Genomic DNA, 22,934 nt, shown 5'->3' on the forward strand with positions numbered 1-22,934 from the left:
CCTAAATGACCATCAGTAACAGACTGGCTGGCACATCCTTATAATGGAATAATAGGCAGCCCTCAAAAACAAAGTAGTGCTCCCAGTTTTGACATGGATTTTCAGTAATATTGTGAAGTGAGTCAGCAAGGAACAGAACCATGCGCATTATGCTATCATTATGCAAAGTGTGTGTGTGTGTTAGGAAGTGTGCATTTTATGTATATACGTTTGCAAATGCATTAAACATTTTTGGAAAGAAACACAAGAAACTATAAACGGTCACTAGGGAGAGGATTTGTAGAATTAATATTCAGGAGTGGAGAGAGACTTACTTTTCACTGTATCTTGCTGTACTATTTTGTTTTAAAGATGACTGAGTTGGGAGGGAAGATCTATATTTTTCTCCATATTGCATGTATCCTCTATATACAAAGTAAGAGAATGAAACACCCTAAAACATTTTTAAAATTATGACTTTCTAGGATGGCATCACCAACTCAATGGACATGAGTTTGAGTGAACTCCAGGAGTTGGTGATGGACAGGGAGGCCTGGCGTGCTGTGATTCATGGGGTCACAGAGAGTCGGTCACAACGGAGCGACTGAACTGAACTGAACTGACTGAAACCTTATATAACCTGTGTAAAAGTAGGAATTAATCCTGTTCCTCAAATTAGAATTTCAAAGAGGTTTTGTTGTTAAAACTGAATTTTGATGCAGTGCCCTCAGATAGGTCTTGGTCCTTTGATCTCTAGGCAATGTCACATCCATACCGTAACTATAAACAGGGGAAAACAGAGGGCCAAGGGGCTAGCATCTGAGTACTGATTATGTAGACCACTCCGCTATGTCCTCCACATTATCTTATTCAAATTCTAAATCAGGACCTCGATTTAGGTTCCAGTCCCACATCCACTGCTTCCAAGCTGAGTGAACTTCAAAGTTATTTTACATCCTCTGGTTTGCTTCCTCCTTTGAAAATGGGAATATAGGAATAGACTATTTCTTCAGGATGGAATGAGTTCCTACATGGGAAGCACTTGGAAAGGGCACAGAGTCTGGGCACAAACATCTCAGCTGTTTTGAGGGTGGCTGTTAACTCACTTGGTCCTTTCTGCAGCCCTGAGAAAGTTGTCTTATCTCCATTTTCAGTAAAATAACAAGACTTAAGTGCTAAACTCTTACAACTCATCTCAGTGATAAAAAGTTAATTGAGTGAATCATTCCAGTATGTATCATTTAATCCCAAACATCTAGCTGTAGAATTGCTTCTCTTCTCTCTCCCAACATGAGGAGAGAATCAAGCAAAGATATATGCTGTTTCATATTAACAACAAAGAATTGAAAAGGTCTCTGCTACCATACAGCCTTCACCATGGGTGAAATCATAGTAACACTGAGAACAGTAACAATACTAACATTTACTGAGCACCCCCTACCTGGCACCGTACTCAGGATCTGAGGTCTAGCACCCCATCAGATCCTGACAACACCCATTTGAGGTACCTAACACCATTCTCCCATTTTACAGATGCAGAAACAGACACGGACAGTAGTTAAGGAACCAGCCCATGGTCACATAGCCAGTTGAGTGCCAGAGTAGGACTTGAACCCAGTGAGTTAGCTCCAGAGTCCATGTGCTTTGCCACCTGTGGACATTCAGCACAAGGTTGTACTACCAGCACCCATGAGCTCATCATTAATAACACGTTAGAAATCACTCATGTTCAACTTCGCAGTTCAAAAGCTAAATTTCTTAATTCTAGTGGACTGACCATGTGCAAAAGGAAAATAAAAAAACTGCAAGATTCTCAGGCAATCACTCAAGTGAGTGAGGAAAGAAATGAAAAATGTTTAATGGCTAGCAGCTTCTCCTTTCTAATCCCCATGCAACAGCATGTGAGAGCTCTCTGTCGTAACCAAACTGCAGCTTTCTTTGCATTTGGGCTAAATGCCTATGACCAGAACTCTTGGAAAGGTTAATTATTAACGTAGAACAATAGGGCAACCCATAGGGACAGACTGAGGCTCAGCCCCATCGAACAATAAACGGAAAAAGAACGCAAACATCTCTACAGGAGGCAGAAGGATAAAAAGAAAAGGGCCTTTTTAAAAAACGCAGCATCCTATGAAGAGGAAGTCTTCTGTGAGAAGGGTCCAGAACCACGACTGGGACAGACAGTGAATGACTAGAATGCAGATTTCCGGAGACACAGACAAGAGAAGCCCAGCTGGGAACTGGCCAGACAAAGACTTCTCTCAAAAGCTCTTTGAAAATGAACTCTCTAGCTACTCCATGGCCCGGAAATTACTTGTCTCTTTATTTGCAGTTTCCACCCCTTTCCCACTGACAGCTGAGTAACCTCTCTGAGTCCCATTGTATTTATTTCCAAAGGCAGGAGACTCAATAGTTGTTCCAGGACTGTTCCCCTTTCCCTCCAGCCCCAGAGCAATTATCAAGATTAAATGGGATATTATACCTGGTAGAACGTAGAGAATCCTAAATGGTTCCTAGAAACCTAGGAACACAATAGTACACCGTGTTTTCCAGCAGTACTGGGGTACTATTGAAAACTGGCAGGGGCCTGAACTGATGTTCTTTTGAGGATCTCCTACCAATAAGAAAGGAACAGGAGAGCACCTTGTAGCCCAGTGATATTCAATTAAGAAGCTCCATGGTTGGCATCTTTACCTCCCCACCCCAACCCCTGCCAACCTGCCCGTCTGAGTCATTTTGTTCCCTACTAAACACTTTTCTTGCTCTGATCTACATCCAATACACACTCCTTGTCCTTCTGATCTCAGTTTAGATGCTGCTTTCTTGAGGAATGCTTTCTGACACGATGCCCCCCATAATTCTGACAATTTTATGGATATTTTCCTTCTGCACACTATCTTTTATTCTTTGACCATGTGTAAGTATGTTTGTACAATTTTGAATCCTTTTAAAAGAGTTTTGATTTTGAATTATCAAATAAGATGTGCTTAGGACTTTTATCCTTATGTATCAGAGGGCAGACAGATTGAAAACCATAATCACAGAAAATAACCAAACTGATCCCATGGACCAAAGCCTTGTCTAACTCAATGAAACCATGAGTCATGCCATGTGGGGCCACCCAAGATGGACGGGTCATGGTGGAGAGTTCTGACAAAACATGGTCCACTGGAGAAGGGAATGGCAAACCACTTCAGTATTCTTGCCTTGAGAACCCCATGAACAATATGAAAAGGCAAAAAGACAGGACACTGAAAGATGAACTCTCCCAGTCGGTAGGTGCCCAGTATGCTACTGGAGATCAGTGGAGAAATAACTCCAGAAAGAGTGAAGAGACAGAGCCAAAGCAAAAACAATGCCCAGTTGTGGGTGTGACTGATGATGGAAGTAAAGTCTGATGCTGTAAAGAACAGTATTGCATAGGAACCTGGAATGTTAGGTCTATGAATCAAGGCAAATTGGAAGTGGTCAAACAGGAGATGGCAAGAGTGAACATTGACATTTCAGAAATCAGTGAATTAAAATGGACTGGAATGGGTGAATTAAATTCAGATGACCATTATATCTACTACTGTGGGCAATAATCCTTTAGAAAAAATGGAGTAGCCATCATAGACAACAAAAGAATCCAAAATGCAGTACTTGGGGGCAATCTCAAAAATGACAGAATGATCTCTGTTCGTTTCCAAGGCAAATCATTCATTATCACAGTTATCCAAGTCTGTGCCCCAGCCACTAATGTCAGAGAAACTGAACGGTTCTACGATGATCTACAAGACCCTCTAGAACTAACATCAAAAAGATGTCACTTTCATCATACAGGACTGGAATGCAAAAGGAGGAAGTCAAAAGGCACCTGGAGTAGTCAAGGGCAAGGTTAGCCTGTGATACAAAATAAAGCAGGACAACGACTAACAGAGTTTGCCAAGAGAACGCACTGGTCATAGTGAACACCTCCTTCCAACAACATGAGAGACAACGCTACACATGGACATCACCAGACGGTCAACACCGAAATCAGCTTGATCATGTTCTTTGCAGCCAAAGATGGAGAAGCTCTACACAGTCAGCAAAACCGAGACCAGGAGCTGACTGTGGCTCAGATCACAAACTCCTTCCTGCCAAATTCAGAGTTAACTTGAGGAAAGTAGGGAAACCACTAGATCATTCACGTATGACCTAAATCAAATCACTTGCAATTTTATAGTGGAAGTGAGAAATAGATTCAAGGGATTAGATCGGATAGAGTGCCTGAAGAACTATGGATGGAGGTTCATGATAATGCACAGGAGGCAGTGATCAAAACCATCCCCAAGGGGGAAAAAAAATGCAAAAAGCAAAATGGCTGTCTGAGGAGGCCTGACAAATAGCTGTGAAAAGAAAAGAAGTGAAAAGCAAAAGAGGAAAGGAAAGATACACCCATTTGAATGCAGAGTTCCAAAGAATAGCAAGGAGAGATGAGAAAGCTTTCTTCAGTGATCACTGCAATGAAATAGAGGAAAACAACAGAATGGGAAAGACTAGAGATCTTTTCAAGAAACTTACTGATACCAAGGGAACATTTCATGCAAAGATGGGCTTGATAAAGCACAGAAATGGTATGGACCTAACAGAAGCATAAGATATTAAGAAGAGGTGGCAAGAACACACAGAAGAACTGTACAAAAAAAGATCTTCATGACCCAGATAATCACAATGGTGTGATCACTCACCTAGAGCCAGACATCTTGGAATGTGAAGTCAAATGGGCCTTAGAAAGCATCGCTACAAACAAAGCTAGTAGAGGTGATGGAATTCCAGTTGAGCTATTTCAAATCCTGGAAGATGATGCTGTGAAAGTGCTGCACTCAACATGCCAGCAAGTTTGGAAAGCTCAGCAGTGGCCACAAGACTGGAAAAGGTCAGTTTTCATTTCAATCCCAAAGAAAGGCAATGCCAAAGAATGTTCAAACTACCATACAACTGCACTCATCTCACAGGCTAGCAAAGTAATGCTCAAAATCCTTCAAGTGAGGCTTCAACAGTACATGAACTAAGAATTCCAGATGGTCAAGCTGAATTTATAAAAGGCAGAGGAAACAGAGATCAAATTGCCAACATCCACTGGATCACAGAAAAAGCAAGAGAGTTCCAGAAAAACATCTATTTCTGTTTCATTGACTATGCCAAAGTCTTTGACTGTGTGGCTCACAACAAAATGTGGAAAATTCTTAGAGATGGCAATACCAGACCACCTCACCTGCCTCCTAAGAAACCTGCATGCCAGTCAAGAAGCAACAGTTAGAACGAGACATGGAACAACAGGCTGATTCCAAATTGGAAAAGGAGTATGTCAAGGCTATATACTGTCATTCTGTTTATTTAACTTATATGCAGTGTATATCATGCAAAATTCTGGGCTAAATGAAACACAAGCTGGAATCAAGATTGCCAGGAGAAATATCAGTAACCTCAGATATGCAGATGACACCACCCTTGTGGCAGAAAGTAAAGAGGAACTAAAAAGCCTCTTGATGAAAGTGAAAAAGAAGAGTGAAGAAACTGGATTAAAACTCAATATTCAAAAAAGTAAGATCATGGTATCTGGTCACATTACTTCATGGCAAATAGATGGGGAAACAATGAGAGACTTTATATTCTTGGGCTCCAAAATCTCTGCAGATGGTGACTACAGCCATGAAATTAAAAGACACTTGCTCCTTGGAAGAAAAGCTATGACTAATCTAGACAGCATATTAAAAAGCAGAGACATTACTTTGCCAGCAAAGGTCCGTCTAGTCAAAGCTATGGTTTTTCCAGTAGTCATGTATGCATGTGAGAGTAGGACCATAAAGAAAGCAGAGCACCGAAGAAGTGATGCTTTTGAACTGTGGTGCTGGAGAAGACTCGAGAATACCTTGGACTGCAAAGAGATCCAACCAGTAAACCTAAGGGAAATAAGTCCTGAATATTCACTGGAAGGACTGATGCTGAAGCTGAAGCTCCAATACTTTGGCCACCTGATGAGAAGAACTGATTCACTGGAAAAGACCTTGATGTTAGGAAAGACTGAGGGCAATAGGAGAAGACAACTGAAGATGCGATGGTTGGATGGCATCACTGAGTCAATGGATATGAGTTTGAGCAAGTTCTGGGAGTTGGTGATGGACAGGGAAGCCTGGCGTGCTGCAGGCTATGGGGTCACAAAGAGTTGGACACGACTGAGTGACCAAACTAAAGTCAACTGAACTGGACTTGCAGCTTACGCTTAGAAGGTCAGATAGTAAAACAGTTGTGTACAGAATCTCAGGGTTAAGACACTGTCTCAGAACAGCACCTCTCCTTGTATGTCTCCCTAATCTTTGATACAGAGGCACACAGGAACAATACCAGGAGTAAGGCAAGCCATGATAGCAGGAGCAATACAGTAAAAACCATCAGCACTTATCAAGAGCCTATTATGTGCCAGACACTTTAAAAACGCTAATGTGCATCTTTCACATTAAGGAAGTGAAACAGGAAACATTAGCCTCATTTTGCAGAAATGAGGTTCAGAGAGGATAGGCATTTGTCTAAGATCACACAGTCCCTTAAGGGCATAACCAGGACTTGAACCCAGATCTCTGACTGCACTGGGGCAAGGTCATTTTCCAGGGGTGGCCATTTCTAAGCTCTCCAGTAGAGCAGGCTTACCCATAAAGCAGAAACTCCTTAAATCAGGCACAATAAAACACACCCAGCTCCATCCAGACTTATTAAGCCCTTCCTACCTGGGCTGTCCTCTCTAATGGATCCCTACCCTTCACTTCCCCACTTTGAGGCCTCTCTGCGAACTCTGGTGTCAGGGCTTCTGCATACTTGCTCATCATGTAGGTTTCCCAGCCTACAGTGCCTTCCTCTCCTCTCCAACCTCTAAATGATGATTCTTCACCAGGCTCTACCTCCAAACCCACTCCAGGCCCTCTCTGACTACTCTGGTCCTTGCTGATACCCACCATTTGATAAGCTTGGAAGCCTTTCATTGCCTGCCTATGACGGAGCTGTCTGCCTGACTGCCCAGACCATTGGCCTTGATTGGAAACGAAACTGCTGTTCTTTTAATATTTGTTTGTTTTTGGCTGTGCCGGGTCTTCATCGCTACGTGCAGGCTTTCTCTAGTTGTGGCAAGTGGGGCCTACTCTCTAGTTGCGGTGTGTGTGCGTCTCATTGCGGAGGCTTCTCTTGTTGTGGAGCGCGGGCTCCAGGTACACAGGCTTCAGTAGTTGTGGTACACGGGCTTAGTTGCTCTGTGGCATCTGGGATCTTCCTGAACCAGGGATCGATCCCCTGTCCCCCGCACTGGCACGCAGATTCAAAACCACTGGGCCACCTGGGAAGTCCCAGGAGAGGTTATTCTAATCTACATGCTGTGCTTTTTAAACTCTTCCATGGTGCTCAAAGAATACGGCAAGCCCAGGAGTATGAATCTAAGGGGTACCAGTTCATGGGAGTATTTAGAAGGTCAGATAGTAAAACAGTTGTGGACAGAAGCTCAGGGTTAAAACACTCTCTGAGAACAACTGACTCATTTGAAAAGACCCTGATGCTGAGAAAGATTGAGGGCAGGAGGAGAAGGGGATGACAGAGGATGAGATGGTTGGATGGCATGACCGACTCAATGGACATGGGTTTGGGTGGACTCCAGGAGTTAGTGATGGACAGGGAGGCCTGGCGTGCTGCGGTTCATGGGGTCACAAAGAGTCAGACACGACTGAGCGACTGAACTGAACTGAGAACAACACCTCTTGTATGTCTCCCTAACCTTTGATACAGAGGCACGAGGCACACAGGAACAATACCAGGGGTAAGGCAAGCTATGATGGCAAGAACAATACAATAAAAACAGTCGCCGCCTATCAAGAGCTCATGGGAGTATTTTCCTCCCTCTCCCATCTTATCCCAGGACACTCAGGACGCTGTTTTCAGCTTTCTGGGAATATACATTCACATATTCTGCGGTAAATGCCACATCCCTGTGCGGTCCAGCAAGGGACCCAGAAGGAATCTGGGAGTGTGGGTTTGTGCCCCGTGGTGCCCAGATGGCCTTGTGGTTCTGTTTCTTCTGTCCAGGAAGAGCAGATTTACCACCTGGCCTTTCTTTTCTCTTGTTTTTGAAGTGCCTGTAAACTTCTGTCTACATATAGGGCAATTTCAATACAAAAAAATAAACACCAGATCATCTTATAGGACTGTGACTCACAGGCCCGTGACTTGATGACGGAGCACCACTGTTCTGACCCAGGTCAGTGGAAGGTGTCTGAAGTCAGGCCTCTGGGGGACATCCTCTGGAGTATTTGGGCCAGACGAAACAGAGCGGCGAAAAGCCAATGTCAGGGGCCTTGGGGTGGAACAGTGCTGACAACAAATCCCAGTAAAGCCTTTTGACGTTATACCTGTGTGCAGAGCAGTTTACATACGACCAGCAACAGACAAAGATTTATTCCCTACCCCAACCTAATCCTTTGACAATAGATAATAATGAAATGAGCTTTTTCTCTTCAGCTTTCAGGATGGTGCAGTTTCTAGATAAACCGGGGCGTAATCTTGTTATTGTGTGACATTTCTACTCTGGGTAAATAAATAAGAAGCCCTGGGAAAGCACCTTGTGTCTGGGGCAGTCACAGAATCACACATCCCACTTTCTATTACTTCCCCCTCCGCCCTTCAGGCAACTGATGACTCTGGTTGGTGGTGATTTTCTTTCCTAGGGAGTGTCTACTCAACTTATCTGTCACTCAAAACATTCAACCTTGTTACCTTTCAGTAAGCACGGGTCTTACTGTTTTAAGTAAACCTCAAATATCCTATCAGCAAAACATATGCATTACAGCTTTAAAAATCTGAACCAGCACCTCGTTGTAGAGGTGCTTAATAAATGCTCATATCTTCATTAAATCCGACATGGGACTCAGGTGGCAGCGCGAGGTAGCAGTCAACATCACGGACTTCCCGCCTCTAAGTACAGTCTGAGTCCAGCTCCACCCCTGCCGGCTGTGTGACCTTGAACAATGGTTAACATTCTTCACGACAAAGACTTACAGGTAACATGTCTCATTTCACAGGGTTGTAAGAGATATCTGAGGTAATATGTCATAGCTACAAAGTGCTTTAGCAGTTTCTGGTGCTTCAGAAGCACTCAATAAATGGGAGTTATCACTTCTTCATGTTGTTATTTTCTGTGAGAAGCCATACCTAGATCAGCAGAGAGGACAGCCCGACATGGAGTCATTAGAAAGGGAAGACTCCACTACAATATTGTAAGGTAATTAGCCTCCAATTAAAATAAATACATTAATTAAATAAAAAGAAAGGGAAGATTCCCTGTGAGGGTAAGTTCTAAGCCACATGTCCACTCAAGAGTCTAACGACAGACTCTGGATTTAACAAATTCTGAAGCTAGAATAAAAAATTAAAAATTACTAAACCAGGGCTTCCCTGGTGGGCCAGCAGTTAAGAATCTGCCTTACAATGTAGGTCTCTGGTCAGGGAACTAAGATTCCACAAGCCTTGGGACAACGAAGGACCTGGGCTGCAAGTGCTAAAGCCCGTGTGCAGAGAGTCCACACACAGCCAAAACCTAATGCAGCCAAATTAGGAAGAAAAACTTACATAGTTGCCTAGTGCGGCATTTATAAGACATGAAAAGGACTAGTGGTGTCTATTCTTTGTCTTTCACACACGCCAGGACCTTGTACAGACTTAGGATTCATGATCCTTCACGTCATTTTCTGCCACAGTGTACCACTGACCAAATTCCAACAGTGAACTTCTAGCACAAATGGGGCAGCAGATGGTCCTCTTAGCTTCCAAAGCCAGAGAAGCTGATATTTGGCGAGGCCGAGGCCACATCTGCACCCCTGGTCTGGCTAACAGGGGTCAACAGACTCACTCGCCTGCCGAGCTGCAGCTGACACCCAGGCTGGGGCCCTGAGCCCCCACTGCTGCACACCCCGGACATCATTTCCAGGGTTGCTATTCTGCTCACAGCACTCAGGGTCTGCCAAAGATAAAAACCGAGCCCCAGAAATAGAAAATGGGAAGGGAGTTTCAGACTCAGAAGGCAAGAGCCAAGAAATATGAGAGTCCTGAGGCTCAAAGTAAAGGCCGAAAAGACTCCAGAGAAAGTTGAAACCTGTAGGAGAAAAACTGGCAATTAAATAAACTTGAGGTTTGACAGAAAACAACAAGACGCTGTAAAGCAATTATCCTTCAATTAAAAATTAAATACATTTAAAAAATGTTTTAAAAAGGTTCGGCGAACATACTATCACAGGGAACTCCCCTTAATGCACCGTGGTGACCTGAACAGGAAGAAAATCCAAAAGGGAAGAAATCTATGTATATGTGTGGCTGATTCACTCATTCATCTGTTGTGTTCGTTCAGTAGAAACTAACACAACATGTGAAGCAACTATACTCCATTAGAGATGAATTAAAAAAATAAATTTAAAAAGGCTTGGTGATCCAACACTCTGAGGGTCAAACAATACACATCTGAAAGCTGGATCTCAAAGACCACCAGTTTATAATCCCTGGTCCATGGTTCCAAGTTGAGCACCAAAGAATGGATGCTTTTGAACTGTGGTGTTGGAGAAGACTCTTGAGAGTCCCCTGGACTGCAAGGAGATCCAACCAGTCCATCCTAAAGGAGATCAGTCCTGAATATTCATTGGAAGGACTGATGCTGAAGCTGAAACTCCAAAACTTTGGCCACCTGATACAAAGAACTGACTCATTTGAAAAGCCCCTGATGCTGGGAAAGATTGAAAGTGGGAAGAGAAGGGGACGACAGAGGATGAGATGGCTGGATGGCATTACCAACTCGAAGGACATGGGTGTGAGTAAACTCCGGGAGTTGGTTATGGACAAGGGAGGCCTGACATGCTGCAGTCCATGGGGTCGCACAGTCTGACATGACTGAGCAACTGAACTGAACTGAATGTTCCATTTTCAAGAGTGACAGGAAAAAATAAAAGGGACAGAAAGCAAGCTGGAGTCATAGGAAGAGTCCAGACAAACTTCAGTACCGAGACTGATCAGCAAAGTCGTCAGACTCTTCTTCATAAAAAAAAAAAAAAAAAAAGCCTGACCCAGAGAGAGGAACACACGAGCAAGCACTGTGCACCAACCAGTTAGTCTGACCTTATAAACCAGGGCCATGGGTGCCAGCTCCAGAGCCTCACGAATGATGCAAGTCATCACCACTTAGCCTGAAGACTTAGGCAAGCATTTATTCCCCTGATGGATTCTTTAAGAGAAAGCAATGATCATGTAAGTCTGTGGTCATCTACAGACAGAAACACTTAAGTTGAAGACTTCCAATCTCTGGCATAGTGAAGGTCTCAATTTTATTCTTCAAGAAGGAAGTCTAACTTCCTTAGACTCTACAACATGCAGATTTCAATAGCTGCAGTACACAGGCTTGGTTGCCCCATGGCGTGTGGAATCGTCCTCGACTAGGGGTCAAATCTGTGTCCCCTGCATTGACAGGCAGATTCTTAACCACTGGACCACCAGGAAGTCTTAGGACTTTTATTCAGCTAAAAGGTTGATTAGGCACATATGTCTATGTGTTCCATAGAAAAGATTTTCAGCCAACCAAATCTGTGGGGTATTTCAGTTCAGTTCAGTCGCTTAGTCGTGACCGACTCTTTGAGGCCCCATGAATCACAGCATGCCAGGCCTCCCTGTCCATCACCAACTCCCGGAGTTCACTCAAACTCATGTCCATCGAGTCGGTGATGCCATCCAGCCATCTCATTCTCTGCCGTCCCCATCTCCTCCTACCCCCAATCCCTCCTAGCATCAGACTCTTTTCCAGTGAGTCAACTCGTTGCATGAGATGGCCAAAGTATTTAGGGTACCATAAAAGTCCAGTCTATCACAAGAGGTAAGATGTGTCAATTCAGGATTTATCATTCTTCTAGAACCTTCTAAGATTCTGCTAAATTAATTAACCAAGAGCTTGGCATAGATAGACCATACACTTGGCAGAACTAGGCAAAGAAATAAGATGTGAATGTCCATGTATGGGCCATAGTTCTCCAAGATAGGCCTTATCAGTGAATAGTGAAAAGGTTTCTAAATAATTTAGAAAAGTTTTCCAGGTGACCCTTTAAGCCACAACTGGACAGAAAACTCTCCCATCTCTTAGCACCATATTGGCAAATATATATTTCTCTTCTTCCTTTCTGGAAGATGGCATTGCTAACTGCTCTAATTCTATTCTATCCCTTTCTCCTTGAACCCAAATGAAGCCTCAGAATTCAAGGCAGTGCTCTATGAAGTCATCACCAGTCAAAGAGCTGAAACTGGAGGTGAACCTACTTATATTCTGGCTACCCTCTAACATGAAAGCCAACATAACATAAACGAAGAATATTAAGCCAACTTAAAGTATGCTTCCCTGGTGGCTCAGATGGTGAAGAATCTGCCTGCAATGCAGGAGCCCTGGCTTCAATTCCTGGGTCAGGAAGATCCCCTGGAGAAGGGAACAGCAACCGACGCCATTATTCTTGCCTGGAAAATCCCAGGGACAGAGGAGCCTGGCAGCCTACAGTCCATGGGGTCGCAAAGAGTTGGACATGACTGAGCAACTAGCACTTTGACTAATGCAAATTAAGAATATTGGAAACAAAAGAAAATCCATGTAAATATGTTAAATAACGTTAGCTCTAGACCATGGAAGACAAAGGTAATGTGAAATATAATCTGATATGAAATGCTTAGAAATCTTGGAGGATGCTTTATATGAGATACCTGTCACTCCAGTTAAAGAGTGTGCTAGGGTCTGTAATCAGAAACTCAGTCCAGATTCTATTTCTCTTCCCCCTGCTTTTTAGGAATGGCATTGGTATGGTCTTCTAGACATTATAAACAGGCTGTGCATTTCTGATGGGGCAACTAATGGATCCCCAGTGTCTGGCACACAGTTGAGGCTCAACAAAGTTAATACACTCTTAATTCTTGGTCTGATATTTTCTTAAGTACGACACAGATCTACCCCCATGAATGCCTACGTTTCTGTCTGTCTGAGAGTATTTGACACGGGCACCAACCTGGCTACAGTGAAAGTCACATGTCACAAAGAGGGGAACTAAGATCAGATGAGTAGGTGGTACTTCATTATGAAAAGTTCTAAAAATACAGTCATTATGCAGTTGGGGAAAAAGGAACCATTAGAGTAGAAAGGAAGCCTTTAGCAGTTTGATTAGAAAGGTGACAAAATTTAAAATGTGCTTTCCTGAATCACTAGGCATGTACTGTTATTTTTATTCCAAGGACTAGAAAAGACTCTGATCATCTTACTGTTTTCTCTGGGGATAAAATGTCCTTTCCTGCTTGAAACTCTTCAATGGTTCTGTACCAACTTCAGAATCAAATGCAGACTTCTAAGTATTACATAAAAGTCTTCCTGATCTAGTCCATCTTCATCACCACCAACCTTGCCAAAGTTCTGCAGTTCTTCCAATGAACCATTCCTGGCATAAGCCTCACCTAGATTTTCCATCTGAATAACTACTGCTCACACAAGAGGCACAGTTCGACTATCACCTACTTCGGAAGCCTTTCCCAAGATTCTTGCCCATTCCACTTTGACCCATAGCTGATTCCCTTCCCTCTGCTCCCACAGCTCCATATTCTGCTATTATAGAATTTATCATGCTGTGATGTAATTGCCTATCTATCCCCATTAGACTGGGAGTTTCTCAAGTGGAAGACTTAGTGTTTCTCCTGCGTTTCCCAAGGTCTGTTCCAGTGCCTGGCACAAAGTCAGTATATATATTTTAGGAGGATGGAGAAGAATGGGGAGAAAGAAGGGCAAGGAAAATCACAGTCTATACCCCGATGCCTCTAAGTCAAAGAGGACTGTAAGGCAAAAAGAAGCCTCTACATTCATTCTGCTTGACAATAAGTGAGGAAACAAGAATATAGAAAACTGAAGTATCACAGCTAAAAGCATCTGGTGGAACCACTGAACAGTTAGTTGCTTTCCCTATTGTGTATGCTTAGGAAATGTGCTTATATTTTAAGCTATAAATATGGAAAGTTCTGCACCCTAGAATGGCAGCTGTCATTAGTTTGTGTATCTTGGCAGAACACAAAGAGAAGCAGCAGCAAAAAGCCCAATTGCAAATTCTAGCAAGATGCTCTAGGAGACTGCCTGATGAAGCTCAGCACTAGAACTGCCTCTCACTCTGCAACCTGCTAAAAGATGACTGCTCACCTGTAGCCTGGACTGTCCGGAGAAGGCAATGGCACCCCACTCCAGTACTCTTGCCTGGAAAATCCCATGGGCGGAGGAGCCTGGTAGGCTGCAGTCCATGGGGTTGCTAAGAGTCGGACACGACTTGAGCAACTTCACTTTCACTTTTCACTTTCATGCATTGGAGAAGGAAATGGCAACCCACTCCAGTGTTCTTGCCTGGAGAATCCCAGGGACAGGGGAGCCTAGTGGGCTGCCATCTATGGGGTCTCATAGAGTCGGACACGACTGAAGCGACTTAGCAGCAGCAGCAGGAGCAGCAGCCTGGACTGTCAGAGAAAACAGATTTTGAAACAATACCTCAGAGCCCTCATCCCCTGCACTCAGAGACAAAAAAAAAGGAACAAGAATGAATCCCCAACAGTGAAGCCTTTGACCATGGCTAGCAACTTCTGGCTGCTACCAACTATCCTGCAAGAATATAGACTGCAAGAGGAATGTCAAATAGCTTTTGATGAAAGATTTTATGAAAGGCCCAAAGGCAAAACTACTATAAAGGACTCAATGAAGCAGAACCTTGAAGAAGCCCAACACAGCTGGCTGGCAACAACAGCTTATCAGGAAAGCCATAAATTCCATGCAGCCCAGAAAAATGGAAGCAGTGGGTTCAGAACCACGTGTGGTGACAGACAATTCCAAGAGGTGCTGACCAACACACAAGCTCCAGGAGGACCCAGATAGCAAGTTCACATAGGGGCTTTGCAGTTCATTCTCTTATAATGTGAAGCCCATTCATTTGCATAAAGTACATATGGGCTTTATATAAGAGATGTACGGCTTCCTGATGGTCCCCCAACTTTCTAAAAAGGGGCTCTGCTGTTAGAAGCGATTATCAGCTGTTTCTTGTCTGGCCTGCTAAGCAGCTCTGCTACCAGTCTAATAAAGGCTCTAGTCAGATGGCCTTTCAAAGGGGTCCAGAGGAGCCCCTCTGCAATCAGCAGAAGGGGTGAGGAGAGTATAAGAAGAATATGCCAGGTTGGCAGGTGCCTGATAACAGAATCATTTCTAACCTTGTGCAAATGGCAGCAAATGAGAGCTGGATTCAAACTGACAGTAATATGGACAGAAATGCTAGAACTCAAGTCAATTTTTTTTCTAAACAGGTGTCTGTACCCTTTGTTAATGTTAAAATAAGAGTTGTGGAAAAAATGAGGTCAAGCTCCCTTAGAGGGCACCCTTTCAAGGTGATGGCCCTTAGTCCCAGGATTCACACCTGTCACTACCTTTAGTACATCTGCAGAGACCCTCATAGCCACTAGATGTCCCTTACGCCACATAAAACCAACCTGAAATGAATTTCACTACCAGTCACACAAATCACACTTAAGGAAAGCTTTTCTGAGTCTTGAATCTTCGGTATCAACTATAATTCCTATCACAAGTCACTCCTCCTTATTTATATTTTGTCCATTTCTATGCATTTCAATAGTCTTTTACAATGAGATATTAAATTGCAGGCAGGTAATAGAGAACTATTACGAATTAAGATTCTTTTAGAGGTAGAAATAATAGAGAAATAGGCAGAGAGGAATGTTTCAGGAAAGGGATATAGGGTGCCTAAAGGTACTCAAAGTTCATTATCACTTTTAGGAATCAAATAAGCTTCAATATAAATGCAGTAACCCACGGGCTCAGCTTAAATTCAGTTACCATACCTTGGGATCTTAGATTCAATGAAACTAGGTATGGCAAATAATTTTAATTTCACATGTCAAGCTTCATCACTTAAAAGAGGCTGCCTAGGACACAAAATGGGCAAGATTATTGGGCTGTGACCCAGGGGCAATGTCTGATATGGTTGTGAAAATGGGGAATGGTGACTCCCATGATGCTGCATTTGCAGAACCTGAATTAACCCCCTAGCTCGAAGCCTCCCAGACTCAGAATGACCATGGGCTATGGCAACAAGGATGATGGTAGAAGTATTAAACATAGCAACAGCTAACCTTAATGGAAGGCCTTCCATGGGACACGTTTTGTTCTCAGTATTCTACATAAAATAATTGAATCCTCATATGGCATATATCCAAACCAGGATACAACGCTACCTTTGAGAGTAAAAGAGGGCAATAATCCACCCAGACAACAGGTAACCCAGAAGGTTCCAAGTCTACCTGGGGTGGATGGCCGGCCTGTTGGATCCTCATGACAACTTGAGGAATGAGAGGTAGCCTAACTAGGGTACTGGACTGCAAGCCGTGTAGCTGCCCAGCTTCCTGACCGACGACAGAGCCCAGAGACAGCCACAGAAACACCACTTTATTGGACAGAGGATCTTATACATCTGCGGCAAAAAGTCTTAGAGCAACATCCCACTGTGCACGGCAGACAGCAGGTGGGATGTGGCCACCACCTTCCCTATTCACAGGAGGAGAAAGCTGGGGAATTGACACCAGGCTGGCTCATCAATTACCAGGGAAACCAGGGCTGGGCAAGGGGCAAGGACACAGCTCATGCTTAAGCCCTATAATTAAGAGGATGGGATTGCCATGTGAGCGAAGCAGGGACTGGGCAAGCAGAAGATAACTAAGGAGCAAGAAAGCAACCGTCCTGAGTTGCCTGACCACACATTCCACCACTACATACCCTGAAGGACCCTTACACTCTTGGTCACCCCTCTTCTGCAGAACCCCTGGGTCAGGTATGCTGAGGTGCACTGTAAGCAAAGACCACAAATACAAGACAATAACAGCAGCTGAAGCGGAAGCCAGGTACTTAGTGGGTCATTTTTCATGCAAGTCCAGAAGAGGAAAACAACGGCACCTCACTGCAGACCCAGCCATCAGCCTCATTTCACAGGGAGGCCACCATTGTCACCCCGTCTGCAAACAGATAACCTCGGCTCAGACTAGAGATGAAATGGAAGTTTAGCAGTCAAATGGAAGTTAATGGTGTTTAACAGGCACAAAACAGGGAAGATTATGATCGTTAAACAAAATACAAGCCACGGCAGCACTCCGAGATAACACCGCCCCTACCTGAGGTCTCTGTCCTGGCCGGCACCCTCAGTCCCCACAGCTGATGCCAAGTACTGGAGAGGCGGATTAACAGCAGACCACAGGGTTAATATGATGGTGCCTTCCTCCAGTAGACGGCCCAGACTAATCGTCTTAATGGTCTTGAGTGGGGCAGGTAGGAGACATGTGAAATCTAAGTTCCTTTCTACTCCTGTTCCCCACAGGGTGCAAACCCAAACCACCAGGGACCTATCCTCCTGTCCCATGGCTTTTTATAATGTGATCCCCTGGGTGGGTCCTGTGGCAAGGGCAAACCTGAGCCACTGTCCTGACCGATAGTTGGCAGGGGTCCCTCAGTGGCTAACGGTTGACCCCAGTTGGTTAACATGGCACAGGCACTGGGATGACTGCTCCTGGGATGTTCAGTTGTAGCAGTAGGGCTCCAGGCAGCCCCCTGGTCCTCGTGTTAAGAGAGTGGGTTTCCCTCTCAACTGTTAAGGTAGTTTGATCATCCTTTCAATTATCCAGAGATCAGTGGGGTTGTGGACAGGTGAAAGTGCCAGCATATATCATTTTTATCAGCCCATTCCTGAACTTCATGGCTGGTAAAGTGGATTCCTGGGTCACTATCCAATGTCCTTGGGGGGTCCTTATATCATGCACAGCTGTTCCAGACCCTGAATAGTGATTTTTCTGCATTCCTGGATGACCCAGGCAGACCATCTGTAAGGTCTTCCATCTGCTGTAATGCTCTGTAGACGCATAGGGCTGGTGCTCATCGCACTGTATGGCAGCCCTGCCCACATCCGTAGCTGCCCTAGAGGCCCAGGGGTGCACTTACTAGTCTGCTGTTGCCACCGGCCCCAAGCAAGCCCTTCCAGGTAACTGCTGCTCAGTCATGTCCAACTCTGTGCGACCCCATAGACAGCAGCCCACCAGGTAAGTGGCCACATCCAATTCACAAGTTTGTCCCCCCAGTTAATATCCCTAAAGCTTGTGTCCATAACTGTTGAGGGGTCAGATAACACCTAAGTATTGGATGATAACCTTGGTCCTTGAGATTTTTGTCTGGGTTCACCAGCCTCCCCCATGCAGTCAGATGAGCCAGGAGCTTGAGGCTGCTACTTTTCAACAGGAAAGAGACTCTGAGGTTTAACAGGATGCCACCAATATAATGGAACAGAAAGACATCTCCCATGGTGGTCAGCTGCCACAGGGACCCACAGGCTGGTGGACAGCCACCTTGGGATTACCCCTGCCATTTCCCATTCCTGTCCTTATCTCTTGACAAAGCAGCACTCACAGGCATTCCCTCAGCCTCCTGAAGCGCTCTTCACTTGTTGGGCAGCACCCCACAGGGCATCAAGTCTTGCAGCTGCCCAGCCTGGGGACCAAAGCAAGAGTCTGAAGACAGTGGCAGAGACGCCAAGGGTTTGTTGGACAGGGCTGGGTCTTACCTGTTCACAGAAAAGTTCCTGCAGCGATACACTTGCCGTGTGCAGGAGGCAGAACCTGGCAGACACCTTCCCTCCTCTGGGGAGGACAGTGCTGCCATTTATAGGGGGACTGACGTCAGGTTGGCTCATTAGAGTTACCAGGGAAACTGGCTGCTGGGGCAGGGGCCAAGCCTGCAGGCAGTTACGGATTAAGCCGTTCATTAAGAGGACTGGGGAGTTCTGTGAGTGAAACAGGGCCAGGTCAAGCAGGAGATGTCCAGAGCGCAAGAGAATGGCCATCTTGAGTGGCCTGACCATACGTAGCATTAAGAGACACTTGCTGAAGGCAAACTATGTCGGTTCGAACATTTGCTTCGCACTTGTCCTTGCACAACCTGGACAGGTTATTGCGCCTCTTGTGTACCTCAGCTTCCTCATCTTTGAATAGGGACGATGATGATAATAGTATGACTATCTTATAGGAGTGTTGTGAAAACTAGAAGATTAAGTACCTGTAGGGGGTTTAGACTAGCTCTTGGTAAATATAAGTGTTGGCTACTATTATCTTCAGTTTACGGAAGAGCAAAGGAGAACCAGAGATTTTAATATCTAAGGTCACAGCGCTATTACATACGAGAGCCAGAATCAAATGCAAGTCTGGCGTGAGAACCCGTGCTCAGTAACTATGACTGCCCTGCCTCTACACGACAGAAGAAAGTAAACAATGTTTCCCTAAGATCTCCTATAATCCGGCTTCTCCAACCAGCTGGACCACAGGAGAATCGCTGGAAATGGGAGGCTCTCCTGCCTGAGGTTTAGGTCAGCAGGTGATGGTCAAGTAGGTGCATTGAACGAAGCATGGTCAGGGCCCCCGGCGGAGCCCTGCGGAAGACTTCTCCTGGGCCCATGCCCTCCCCAGGCTGTATGCGAGAGGCGGAAAGGAAGTGTGCAGGAGCCAGAGTGAGTTTGTTTCCCAAACTCAACTACTGAAGTTTGCTAATTCAAAAAGTGAAGACCCCGTTCTGACTGTGTATGAGGGCCCATTCCAGAGCTCCTCTCTCTTGACCCGGCCTGAATTCACCTCCCGGTGACCACCTACATCCCCTGTGACCTTCCTCATGAGAAAGATGGCAAAAGCGACTGCTAGACACAGAAGAGCGAGTGCCAGGCTAGCCAAGCACATCTGTCTAGTTCCCCAGAACTAGACCATGATCCATCCAAAACAGGGCTAGGTCATAGGACCTGGCCGCCACTGCTGACCTACCCAGGCCTCCAGCCAGCTCTCTGAGTACTTACTCAGCTTCTCAGTAAGTATTAATTGTTTATTTTCATAATGAGAATCAGGAACGTTATCCTAGCCTATCCAGTGACATCAGACTGACCTAAATTAGCCCCTTCCTGACAGTATTCCCTGGCTTCCTTCATGTGGGCCCTCAGTTTGGAAGCTGTTTACTCGTGAGGGATGTCTGTAAGCAAACAAAGATCCTGGAAGAATAAGCACTTGGAGTTTGCAAAGGGGAAAAAAGTCTGTCTCTGTAGAAGGCTGAAAATTTTTTTTCGCCAAGATAATGGGCCCTATTTGCTAAAAACCTATAAAATACTACTTTATTGGAAAAGTGAAAGTGAAGATGCTCAGTTGTGTCTGACTCTTTGCGACCCCATGGACTATAGCCTGCATCAGGCTTCTCCATCCATGGGATTTTCCAGGCAAGAGTACCAGAGTGGGTTTCCATTTCCTTCCTTTCCCTTATTGGAAGAGGGTCTTTGCAAATGTGATTAAGGCTCTTGACATGAGATGATTCTGTACTATCTGGTGGGCCCTGAATACAATCACCTGTATCCTAATAAGAAGAGGAGGGAGATTAGACACACAGAGAGAAGACACTGTAAAGGTGGTGGCAGGGTTGGAGACATGCAGCCACAGGTCAAGGATTATCAGCAGCAAGAGAAACTGAAAGAGGAGCACGTTCTGCCCAGCACCTTCTGGGGTGCGGACATGGGAGGGGCTTGCTGACCTCTTGAATTCTGCCCGGTGAAACTGATTTTTGAACTTCTGACCTCCAAAACTATAAGAGAATAAACTGCTGCTGCTGTTTTAAGCCACTGGTTCATGATCCTTTGTTACAGTAGTCAAAGGAAACATACACACTCTCTCTTCTCATTCCCCAGCCCCTGTTAGAGTCTGAATTGTAATTCTCCCCCAGGGCAAGGTCTACCTGCTTCGAGGCTAGCCATACAGATTCCTTGGGTTTGTTTTGGAATTTTTTTTTTTAATTTCAGGATAATTGCTTTACAATATGGTGTTGGATTCTGCCATACAACAATGTGAATGAGCCGTGAGTCAATATATATCCCCTCCCTCTGAAGCCTCCTTGCCAGTGTCTCTGTCCATCCCACTCCTCTGAGTTGTCCCAGAGCACTGGACTGGACTCCCTGTGTTATATAGCAGCTTCTCACTAGCTAGCTATTTTACACATCAGTGCAGTTCATTTTGGTCGCTCAGTCGTGTCCAACTCGGCGACCCCATGGATTGCAGCACGCCAGGCTTCCCTTTCCATCACCAACTCCCAGAGCTAGCTCAAATTCATGTCCATCGAGTCGGTGATGCCATCCACCCATCTCAGACTCTGTGGTCTCCTTCTCCTACTGCCTTCAATCTTTCCTAACATCAAGGTCTTTTCCAATGAGTCAGTTCTTCGCATCAGGTGGCCAAAGTACTGGAGCTTCAGCATCAGTCCTTCCAATGAATATTCAGGACTTACTCCTTTAGGATGGAATGGTTTGATCTCCTTGCTGTTCAAGAGTCTTCTCCAACACCACAGTTCAAAAGCATCAATTCTTCGGTGGTGTATATATGTCAATGCTACTCTCTCGATTTGTCCCACCCTCTTTTTTCCCTGCCGTGTCCACAGGACCATCCTCTACGTCTGCATCTCTATTCCTGCTCAGCAAGGAGGTTCACTGGTACCATTTTTCTAGATTCCATATGTGTGTATGTGTGTGTGTATTAACATACAATATTTGTTTTTGTCTTTCTGACTTACTTTGTGTAACAGGTTTGACAAGGAAGAATCAAATAAGAACGGAAAGCTGTGCAGGCCTATCAATACGAGTATTCGGATCCTAGTATGCACTGTCTCTGAAGTTTAAATGACCAGCTGTACTTAGCTATCAGGTGTTTGATCCCACAGTGCAATCAAGTATGTGCTTATATCATAAGAGAGGATGCTTGATTCTCATAACCCACCAAAGCCAGAGTTCAAAGCAAAAAATGAAACACAAGAATTAAAGCATGGATTATGTGTGATTCATGGGGTCGCGGGGAGTCGGACACGACTGAGTGACTGAACTGAACTGAACTATGTGTGATTCATTGTGCTAGAAGCCCTCTAGTTTTTACCACACAATCTCTTTCCTGAAGAATTCACCACGTTTGGGGGAGACAGGCGTGCATCTCGTTATTCATTCACTGAGCATTTGTGGAGCAACTACTACAAAAGGCCATGCTGGCAAATGCGGAGTGTCTGAAGAAGAACGAGGCATTGACTCGGCCCTCGAAGACTTCACTCTATTAAAGGAAACAGATGCACACACATTTACTCAGTCACACGCTCCTGATCTATTCATTCAGGGTCACGCTACATGGAAACACAAGGATGAAGGAGATAACAGCAAAGAAGTCCTCTGTTAGAAGGAGAAATAGAAAAGTTAGCAATGTGCATGACAAAGGGCTTTTTGAAAAGCATTCCTACTGTGTGTTAGTCACTCAGGTGTGTCTGACTCTTTGTGACCCCACGGACTGTAGCCCACCAGGATCCTCTGTCCATGGGATCCTCCAGGCAAGAATACTGGAGTGGGATGCCATTCCCTTCTCCAGGGGATCTTCCTGACCCAGGGATCAAACCCAGGTTCCCTGCACTGAAGGCAGATTCTTTACCATCTGAGCCACCTGGGAAGTCTTAAAAGTGGAATGCTCACCATGAAAGTAAGGATGAGCCCTAATGCAACCTGTGAGCAGGAGGAAAGGTCAGTCTGAGGAGAGGCTTGATATGTGCTTTACGTCAGCCAGCAGAAAGAGGAAAGTAAGAGAAACAACTTGGAGAAAGAGAGACAAGGGTGAAAAATCTTGGTGTACTCACAGAAAGGAGAGTGGTCAGTGTGGCTGAATTACACAGAGCTGTGGGAGGGGTGGAGGTAGAGAAGAACTGCATAAGACCCCAGAAAACCTCCTGCAAAGTTTCAACTTGGCCTTAAAGGCAGCGGGGAATCACTCAGGTG

At 44.9% G+C, this 22,934-nt stretch overlaps 1 protein-coding gene across 9 annotated transcripts in view; it reads right to left on the minus strand.

Moving 5' to 3' along the window:
• Positions 1-22,934, minus strand: part of NRXN3 (neurexin 3) — a 1,766,916-nt gene that overhangs the window by 1,258,294 nt on the left and 485,688 nt on the right. The window lies entirely within an intron of this gene.

This window comes from Moschus berezovskii, chromosome 9 (genome assembly GCF_049115385.1).
Source record: "Moschus berezovskii isolate FMDL1 chromosome 9, NW_MosBer_1.0, whole genome shotgun sequence".
NCBI lineage: Eukaryota > Metazoa > Chordata > Mammalia > Artiodactyla > Moschidae > Moschus > Moschus berezovskii.